The sequence below is a fragment of the Boleophthalmus pectinirostris genome, unplaced genomic scaffold, assembly GCF_026225935.1.
Source record: "Boleophthalmus pectinirostris isolate CB_2022bp ecotype Guang Dong unplaced genomic scaffold, ASM2622593v1 HiC_scaffold_12, whole genome shotgun sequence".
Taxonomy (NCBI): domain Eukaryota; kingdom Metazoa; phylum Chordata; class Actinopteri; order Gobiiformes; family Gobiidae; genus Boleophthalmus; species Boleophthalmus pectinirostris.
The window spans coordinates 24,183,992-24,194,593 of record NW_026571018.1 but is presented as its reverse complement, the minus strand read 5'-3'; positions in this window follow the sequence as shown (position 1 = coordinate 24,194,593).

Below are 10,602 nucleotides of genomic sequence, written 5' to 3'. Positions count from 1 at the left end.
AGCACAAATATTTTAATGACAGATGCTGTCTGAGCATGACGTGAATGATCCTCTTAAACAAAAAGCCGCTCCATCTTCTTAAGACTGTCTGATTGAATCTCGTGGCATATTGCTTGGTTTTATTTTTCTGTCTTTGCTGGTTGTGTCTCGGGACAGATAAAGAGGTCTGTGTGACTGGGAGCAGATTGACTTTAAGATAGAGGATGAAGCAGATCTGGTCCACCTCCTCATTCAGCTCTCACAGTTTATCAAACACACACCCACATACAACCAGGCTTCACGCAAACACATAGTATGTGAGACAACAACATACACTCCATCTAAGTGTCCTGAGGCCCACTAGTTTACACTGTCACCCTGCAGTACAAACAGAACACGCAGGTGCATCCCTGTCTAAATACATGAGGCACAGGGGGCTGCATCTCTTTCAACAACTTGACCTTTTTCACATAAGGCATAAACAAATCCCCCATGAAGGCCTACTTTACTATGTACAAAATGGACCTCAAATGAATCATTCCAATGCTGTCCCACTGCATACATGTTTTTCTTAAAGAAACAAAAACAAAAAACAAACCTGATGCTGTCATCTTGTTGTCTGTACATGCACTTAGATGTGATGACGGCATACTTTAACTCTGTCTACATAAGATTAGAGATTATTTGGCATGCCAGGTAAGCCACATGACTGCATGAAAAAACATCACTAAAAGACATGGAAACTATGATTCAATGGCGATGAATAAATGTATTTACATAAAGGGAAACATGGGAAGGTTATGTTCTTATCAGCAATCCAACCCCCTCCAAAAACATCCATGCATCCGCTGTCTGCTGTGCATTCTTCACATCAAATCAAATTCCTTTTGTGCTCTGCTCTTGTACTTTATCTCCAGAATGTGCCTTTAGAGCAGCACAAACATGTCACAGTGGGGACACTTCCAGAGTCTAAGCAGCTTCACAGTCCAGCCATTTGCATTTCTTTCCTTGGCCACTGAGGTCTGAGGTTTATCAAAACTCTCTCTTATCATTTTGTTTGTTTTTCACAAATGTTTCCTGGAAAACAGGACACTGCGCATGTGCAAGCTGAGATCATGCTTTGGCGGCAAAAGCCAACAACAAGGCGGGTTCAAACTGAGTGAGCTTGATGAGCAGAGCCTCGTCAGACAGTGCCAGGATGGGTGCAGTTCTGGCACAGCAGACGGGCTTAAAGGAAGCCAGGGCAGTGATTGGGTCATCTCTGAGTGACAAGATGACCACAAAGCCCACAAAACCCTCTCCACCCATTAGAAACAGTGAAATACATCCCTAAGAACACCAATGACTAGCTTACAGAAAGAAGGAGGTCAGAGCTAAACCTGTAATGGGTCTAAATGGGCACGCAGGAGCAATATGAAAAAGATTAGAGACAGAAAAGCAGTACCAATGCTTTAGCTGAAAATCTAATAGTTGAGTTTATGCCAGCACTGTATTATTGTTGCTCAAATACCGCGTAGTAATAAAATGTGGATAAAAATACCAGGACCAAGGAGCACCAGCCATGGCCATTCCACTCGCCACAGGTCACAGTAAAAAAGTGTTTTTAATTTTTTTATTAAATATTTGGTTGTTTCCTAATAACTGATTTCTACGTTTGTAAGAAAAAAACATGAAGTTAAAAAGAAACAAGCCTTGACAATGGATTGTGAATGTACACATCCCAACAGATGTGAGGTAGAAAAAACGGAAGTGGGGCCACAAGGCTCACACTACAGGGACTTTCTGTAACACTGATCTTACTGGCTTTTACAAGTACAACAGCCCACTGTGAGGAATGTTGGTTTCTCATTTAGGGAAAAACACCCCCAGAGTTAAGGGGTATCAATATCACAAGAGAGAGATATTCCTCTCGCTTTTTGTCTGCATTTGCTGCAGTGAGGTGATGGTTAGTGTGCTGGCCTTTGGGCCAGCTGGGACACATCTCAGTTCACCCATTCACACACACACTTACATACACACATACTGCGAGGCTTGCTCTACTCTGCTCACTATCTTTCAACAACAAGCTGAGCAGGGACCAGACGGAAAGAGGTCCTATTTGTGCAGGAAGATAAATACACTTCTGCACCAAGTCCTGTCCCCTCCAGATTAGAGCCACACAATAATGAGCAGAGCACTGCTGGAAAGACACAAGAAAGCTCGGCTAAAGGATAGAGTAACAGCCAACTTCCAAAGCATGCAAGGACTAGCAGACACACTTCCTACTTGCCATTATCAGAGGTTATATTCAATAAGTGTGTTAGGGATAGGGGTGAGAATCATAGACACACACGATATATTCATGACAAATTTTGCAAGTATTAGTGAAGTCTTAAACAAAGACTGTCTGTCTGTGTGAACAGAATGAATCTAATTATTTGCGATACTTACTTAATTAAACATTAAGTAACTATCGCAAATAATTTGACCATGTCAATGTCAACAGGGGGCAGCTATGGCATATTTGAATGTATATAGTTGTTTTAATTGTGCCAGAATTAAAGTTTGATTAGACTTGACAAGAACAGTCCTTCATGACAATATGCACTCACCATCTTTAAGTATGTGATTGAACTTGTTTCTGAATGATTCCAACAGTTCTGGGTACATCACAGGTGTGTGAAGCAGACAGCATGGAGTCAGTGTGGGAGTCACTCATCAAGTGGCCATGAATAAGAGCACACTTACTTACATACTGCAAATATGAGATGTTTATTCTTATGTGAGTCAGCAGTGTCATAATCAGCTTCATGCACTCCTCCTAATTCTCAATAACCAGACCACAGCATTAGGCAATCAATCTTTGCTGCTTCCAGTGCATGCTCTCTCATTGCCACAGTGCAGTGCCCCCTTTATTGATACATACTGATTTTGTGTTTGTCTGCTTTCAGACACTGTGCACAAGCCATTCCAATGGGTATAAAGTCTTTTCATGTTAAGACACACATCAATCCACACCTACAACATACCTGAGGAAACAAACCTTCTCTCAGAATATGTGCTGTGTGTGTGGGACGAACATGGCTGGACACGTCTCGTAAAAGACACCGGGAGGCGCCCAGCAGGAGTGCCGGCAGCCCCTCTTTTCAACACTCTGGCTGCACACAAACACACTTGCCCTTCCCTTGGTCCTTTTGTTCCCTATCATTTTGTTGAAGTTCCTGTCATGGACACTGTCAGCTTCTATACAGTTATTCTATGCTCTTGGACAGTCACAGCAATACATCGTAAATGGATTACAATACAAATTCAAATACAAATCAATACTGAGACTAGCTCCCTGCACAGTACTAACATGCATAATGAGGTGCTCTAGCAAATGCTTTCAGACAACTTCATTAAGACTACACCACTCTTTGATTAGCATGCATATGCACAATCTAAATATGTGCTTCAGAAAATACATTTGTTGTCTATAGTCTATTAGGAAAATTACACAATCCTTACATGTTCCTTACACAACTGGAGATTTAACTCAGTGATAAAACAATCAGATGCAAAATTGGCTTGGCAGAGCACATCGCAAAAAAACATATTTAAAAACAGAAGCATTTTAGGGCATGCCAAAGGAGCAACGTAATAATAAAAACAGCAAGTGTTATACATAATGTCAGTGAAGCTAAAGCCCATGCCTACAGTAGGTGAACTCCACACTGCCCTGACACCTCAGTGAAGACATGGCACAACGAAAGAGGTTTAAAGTGTCAATTGAATGCACAGGTAATGAGTATATTTTAATCTTTGCACAGTAAGGACTTTTCAAGTAGTTTACAGTATGTTTATCCTCTACAAATGAGACAGAGTGTAATTTGTGCTGTATTAAGCTGAACTGAACAATAAACTGACTTTACAATTTAGGGCCTTAAGCTGTTTATACAAAGCGTAGGTGCCCTGCAATCAAAATCCTTATTGTCATCTATAAACCAGTTTGTGGAATATTGTGGAATGTGCCTTCTGTGGCATTCTGCCCAAAGAAAGACTGATCTGCAAGCAAAACAACATGAAATTTGTGCCCGCTAGCTCTATCCTCCCTCTTTGGACTGTGCAATAATAGGACGTTTCCACAACATGACAAGACAACGTTGATCACAACAGTAATTGGTGTGATCCCACAGACAACAGGCCTGTGTCACGGGCAATTATACTGTTCATAAAAAGTATCCATCAAAAGCAAAACTGGCTCTGTCAGTTCCTCAAGATAACAAGGACTATGTGCTAAAATATTCTATGTCCTACCCCGCACAAATGATGCCAACTGGCTCAAATTTGTGTTATTCAATAGTTAATTCAGTATTCGATCAGTGAAGTAGAGTAGAGTTTAATCTGAGCTCAACAATTCACAAAATATTGCAAATATATATATATATATATATATATATATATATATATATATATATATATATATATATATATATATATATATATATATATATATATATATATATATATATATATATAAAGGTTTAAAATAAAGAAAATGTAACAACAAATCTAGAAGAATTTGTTGTATTATAGATCCTCTTTTGTAAGTTTTGTGTTAAACTAGATTTTACACAGGGCCCTAGCAACATCTGTGATCTATTTTTTACATGCAAAAGTCACTTGTTCATTGTATGCAGGAGAAAATCCCCTCTCCAAGCTGCCATGAATGTTTCCATCCGCACAGCTGTCTGCTCACACTCACACTGGGCATCTTTCTGACTATGCTCCAACAGTGTCCACAAATGCCTCTCCCCAAAGGGACATCATTAAGGCTGGTTTGGTCAAAAGAACACATCCGCTTCAAGCTGACTGCATATAATGTCTTGCACCAGAATAACTGCCTGCTGTCTTTAAGGACAAAGTAAAATCCAATATGGCAGAGACATTCACAGTTGTTATCTTGAACATAACTCCAGCACTGTGCAGGGACTATGGGCTTTTGAATGTTTTTGACACGGCTCCAGCCTCAGGGGCAGGGAGTCCACAACAACTGCTGTGACATTCCCAACGGACTCATCCCTTTCAACTTTTTCAGTGCAGATCCTGATCATATACTGCCTCATTGTGGTGAAGGCAACATTCTTCAGACTGGAAAAAATGCAGTCGGGTCTGTGATTACTGCACTGTTCTTTTAACAGCTTGGTGGTCAATTTTATATGATTGAGCATTATGCAAAAATGTTTTCAAACAAGCTACAACAAAATTTACAAATAACTCCAGACAAAAAAGTGCAGAAAGCTGTTGATATGTGCAGTTTACTAAAAAGTAAAAACCTCAAATGTTTGACAAGGCAAACCTATTGTGCAGTTCTTATCCAGCTGAACAGTTCTGTAAGCTTATTATTGTTCAAAAGATTAGACATACAGTAATTCAGTATTATAGCGCACAACTTCATAATAAGTATATTTCCAGAAATTATCAGAAAAAACATGTTACATTGACTGTAAAAAAGTTGGTTTTGTACAGTTGAACTGTTGAACACCATGAAAAGTATATGTGTCCGTTTTATGTAAGTGAAAGCTAACTTAGCAAGTGATAGCACAGTAGAAAGCCTGAACCATAACTGCCTCTCCAAAGGTTCAGAGGTACTGCTTTAGTCACACAAAAACTACCAGTGCTATTTCTGACACTTGGCTATCACAGTGCATGACAAATTTTATAATTACATTTGTGGCACTGTAAAACCAGCATGTACATTCTAAGCGGTGACTTTTTGCCTGTTGGGCAATATTAATACATTTTAGGTGTATATTGATATTGAAATTTTAGGTGTATCTCAATAAAAAATATTCAGTATCAATCTTATAGAAATCAACATTTTTATTAGCTCTTTTTGCAGCATTTTACAATATACCTCATATTCAAATTTTTTTTTTCAATGCAACAATATGATATTTTGAATATCTCCCCACCTTTAGTCAAGATACATATTATCAAGAGAAGAATTTGTATAAAATAATAAAATGTGTATAACATTAATATTCTCAAAACCTTAAAGAATTACTTCCTCTGAATGAATTTGATTTATGAAAGACTGTTAGAAGGTGGTCTTGGAAATAAAAATCAAACTTAAATTACAAAAAAAGTTTGAACTGCACAAGGGAAGGGAAGAAAAGGCCTTTTAATATACTTCACTAATGTAGCTCAAACTTTTTTAGAGTGGGTGTCTTGATTATTAAGTGTTTTTCTACTTGTGAGTCTCACAAGTCTAAGTGTAAGAAACTTACATTCCTTGATAGTCTTTTAATACACAAACTAAAAATAAATAAATAAAAGAGTCCAAATAAATAAGACCCCAACCTCCACAGCAGCATAAAAACTTCAGCATAGTAATGCAGCAGCAGACCATTTCAGTAGTAGATAAATGGCACATTCATCTCTATCCATAAAACAAGGTTGGCAATTGGCAAACCACAGACCTGGACAAAAGCTACATGAATATGATGCATGTGTCTATAATTCTCAAGGAGCGACACTATGTTGCTAACTAAACTAAATGTTGTTTAAATTTCTAAAACACAAACTTTTCTCATGGTAATGCATTTCTAAAAACTAACGCAAATAATAAAACAAAATATTTAAAAGGTTTTGACAGTGATACAGTCAAACATTCATAAAGTACTAACATAAGACATTACAAATGTTATTTATTTGTGTTTATTTACCTACTGTTAAGCATTCTGACACTAAGCTTTGAATGTCAGAATATAGGCTACAATATATTGCCATAGTTTCATTCAGGAATAAAAAAAATTTAAAAAAAGTGAAATATCGACATGTTAGTGGTTACTACCAACTAACTACCAAATCTCATGCTATTCTTTGAATCAATATAGGTTACAATATATGAGTAACACTGCTTAAAAAGAACAAACCAAAAAAAGTGGGTGTGGCAACTTCATGGGGTAAAATGATTAAGCCATGAAAAGTTGTTGCTTGGACAAATTAGGAGGGGATCAGTTGAGGTGATAAGGGTTGTGCTGGGTGATATCTGTTAAGAGGATGGATAGTTTAAGTAGGTGAATGGCTGCAGCAGAAACAGGCAAAGAGCAGCGTGTATGTGCCTCTATAATTTGAATTCTGCACTAATAAACAATATTTTATAATATACACTCTATATTGTGTGGTGTATTTTTCAACTATTAGATGTTTTGAGACTCCATTGCATACTTTTTTTTTTTTTTTTTTTTTTACACCATGGTATACACCACATCAAACATGCGTCTCTCATTTCCCTATTTCTCCACACCAATACAACATGCCGCCTGTAGTCAATTCTTGGTGATCACATTTGTAAAGGAATATCTGCAAAGCATTTGCATGGACCTCAGAATACACACTTCATCAATAGTTCTAAAAATACAGACAGATATCATAAAACCTGAATAGATATAAAACCGAAAGGTGTTTAAAAAAATTTAATTAGAGTAATACAGGGTTATGTTTACCAGCCAGCAAAATACGGTAGACTTACATATTAGTCTTCTCTAAAAGAGCAACAGTGGCTAGCATATTAACGCCTCGTTCCTGGTGGATGTTGCATGTGTATGCAGGCCTAATTAAAAGCATTTAAGTGTTTAAGCCGTGCACACTAGCCTAAATATAGCCAGGAACCAATTTGCTTAGAACAGCGTGAATTTGAACACGTGACATCGGCGCTACAGGCCGCTGTCCGTGGTGCTGAAAAGATATCTCCGTCAATAGCCTTCAGGCATCCTAAGAGCAGTGATAAAGATAACTAATAAAGATAATAAAGCTTGTAAGCAGCGGACAGCTACTGTATGCAAACCCTGTCTAGTGTAATGCGGTTTGCGGGGTGCAGATAGTTCGATACACACTGCAATTCCACTCGAGCAACAGTGCGAGGCGCATGTCTGATGCGGTTCACGCAAAGGCAATGGTAGAGAGAAAGAGAGTTTGATTGATCATGTGGGCTATGGGAGACTGCGAGAGTTGTCGAAAATTGCTGCATAGACGCCCCTTAGGCACCTACCTGGTGCCCACTGTCTCCAAGAGTGTAACGTGGTCGCACAAACTACAAATCACCAGTATACACGTTAGCAGAAGCCCATAAGCCAGGGGCTATTAGCAGCTGATCATTCTTCCGGGTTGCACTTCACCGGGAATCCACAAAACATGAACTTACCGCAGTCCTCACATAGGATCTTCCCTACATCCTTTTTAAGGTTCTTCCCGCTCGTGTCCACTGGCGCATACGATGCTCTGAAAACTAAGGGTTCATCTGTGGGGTCCATGAAAAAAATGTACTTATGGTTTTTCTTTACTTTGGTGCACGGCGCCTCAGATCCAAATTCCCCTACACTGACGAGCTGCTCTCGCTCCAGACCCCCGCTGTTGACGGGCCACACATCCAGCACTTTGACATTCACACGATACGGCTCCGCGGTGACGTTCCCAGGCGTAGACTGCACCTTGCCCTCGATCACCACAGCGGATTTGTAAGCCTGGTCCTGCAGGGAATTCAAACTCGGGGAGTAGCAGGCGAATGAGACCCCGATGAGCAGCATGGATAAATGCACTGAATCAAGCCTCATGCCGCCTGCTTTGGCTAGGTGGTGGCTGGTCGCGTTGCGGCAGGGCTCTCTGGGCTGCGGGGCGCTGGCGATGGTGGAGCTGGGTTAGAAGAAGATACAGCAAGTAGGCTCCAGAAGCACGGCAGCGCGGCAGACCTTGCATAAGTGTCCATGCCATCGGGATCTGCTGCTTCTCGGCTGATTTTCAGATGGAAACGGCAGGCTTTAATCTGAGAAACCACGGGATGACGCTAGGCTCCAAATACACTTACTGCTAACTGCTAATAATAAGGCATTGTAAAGAGGCAGAGCGAGGAACTGATGGATTCTCCCCTTTAGAAATTGCCCATTATGCTTCCATAGTAGCAAGACGACGCCACACTTATCTTTGCCCAAAAATTGCAGTGCTGGGGTACAGCTATGTTGCTTCTTCTCAGTATCATCTGCAGCGAAGGAAAATACGCAAGATGCTGCAACATAAAACAAGTTTGGCGGTCCAGTCGGAAGATACAATCCACGATTCATTCCAAAAACAAAACAAAAATTGTGTTGGGCAGCTCCAACGCTAACACGCCGCCTTCCACCGCGGCTCTCTGTCCGCCTCCCCCACCAGCCACAGACGGAGAGAAAATAATGCAGATTGCCAAGAGGCTCCGTCAACAGGAACGCACGACTGGAGAACTGTAAAAGCCTTGGTGACACAGGGTCGATCTCCTCGCTCCTAAACCCAATTAGCCTACTGTATGTCACTCACTCCATAGTGGATTATAGGCGACGCTCACGCCCGAATAAAATCAACCAAACCCTAAATCCACACTCTCCCTCCTTCATTTCACTGTAGCCAAGGCATCACTCCAAAAAAATCAAGCGCGCTAATTTGGAGAGAAAGGAGGGAGCAGCACGCAGTCCAGACTGAAGATCTCATATGGCTGCGATGACTAAGGAGGCGAATGCCTGTCAGATTCTTCGACTGTTTTGAATTAGTTTAGCAGTTCATCCCATTAAGTCATACCCGGCATTCAGGTCACAGTTACTGCGATCCCTTCAAAAACTGGGATCGAGGTTCCGCATTAAAGACACAGCCTATAAAAATCATGACAATTACATTAAATATATTTTGCAAACTACTTTAGTTAATTATTAACGAGACACGTAGGCATATATTAAACTAATAAAACTTATTTATAATAACTGATTTCAACAAGTTGAAACTGTAGTGGGTTGGAGGCAGCAGGTAAGAATGCGGATACCAGTTGCGCTGCATTTATAAAGAGCGACATCTACTGGACATAGCTAATAGGTTGTTAGCTATGGTGATTTGATAGAACAGTGGTGCAAAGGTTTATTTTTCTTTGGCTTAACAGACAATTTTCAATTAATTATGTTATGCATTGTTTAAATTATTGTTGTATTTCCTGTATAAAGTTCACATTATAGGCCCGATGAACCAGGGCAAGGGGCGGACAATATAATAAAATGTAATTAAGAAAATATATAATTATTGTTCTTCATTGCCAACAAACAATAATCTGTGTAATCCAAAGAGAGACAGAACGGGGTTGGAAATGAATTGTCACTTAAGGTTACCTGTGCTTTCAAGGTGCTCTCCATGGTGCTGAAATTGTATTAGCCATATATGCATAAAACCAAAAAAATATATATTTAGTTAAAATTCGTTTATAAATTAAATTGTACAGAACCAAAAGAAAGCATGTGGGATATAATTTAAATTTTTGATGGATGTTGGTGGCTAAAAAACAAATCCCCCACAAATAATAGAGAAAGTAATTAATATGTATAATATGCTGAATATTAGTGTTGTAGTGTTGTTGTTTTTATTCACAACAAATCATTTCTCAATTAAAGAAAGTCTTACCTGCACAGAAATTGAAAACCGCTGTATTATTTTATTTTTACCAAAAGGAGGCGCCGGTTCGCTGCAGTCCAACAGTGCGTGTTGACATCAGCGGTGGGGCGTGCGACATTGAACTTGTGCGCCTGTCCCTTCCCGTGCCACGACTCTGGTCCATCTTGTGTTGCAACCAGACGCAATCAGTGGTGTAATTTT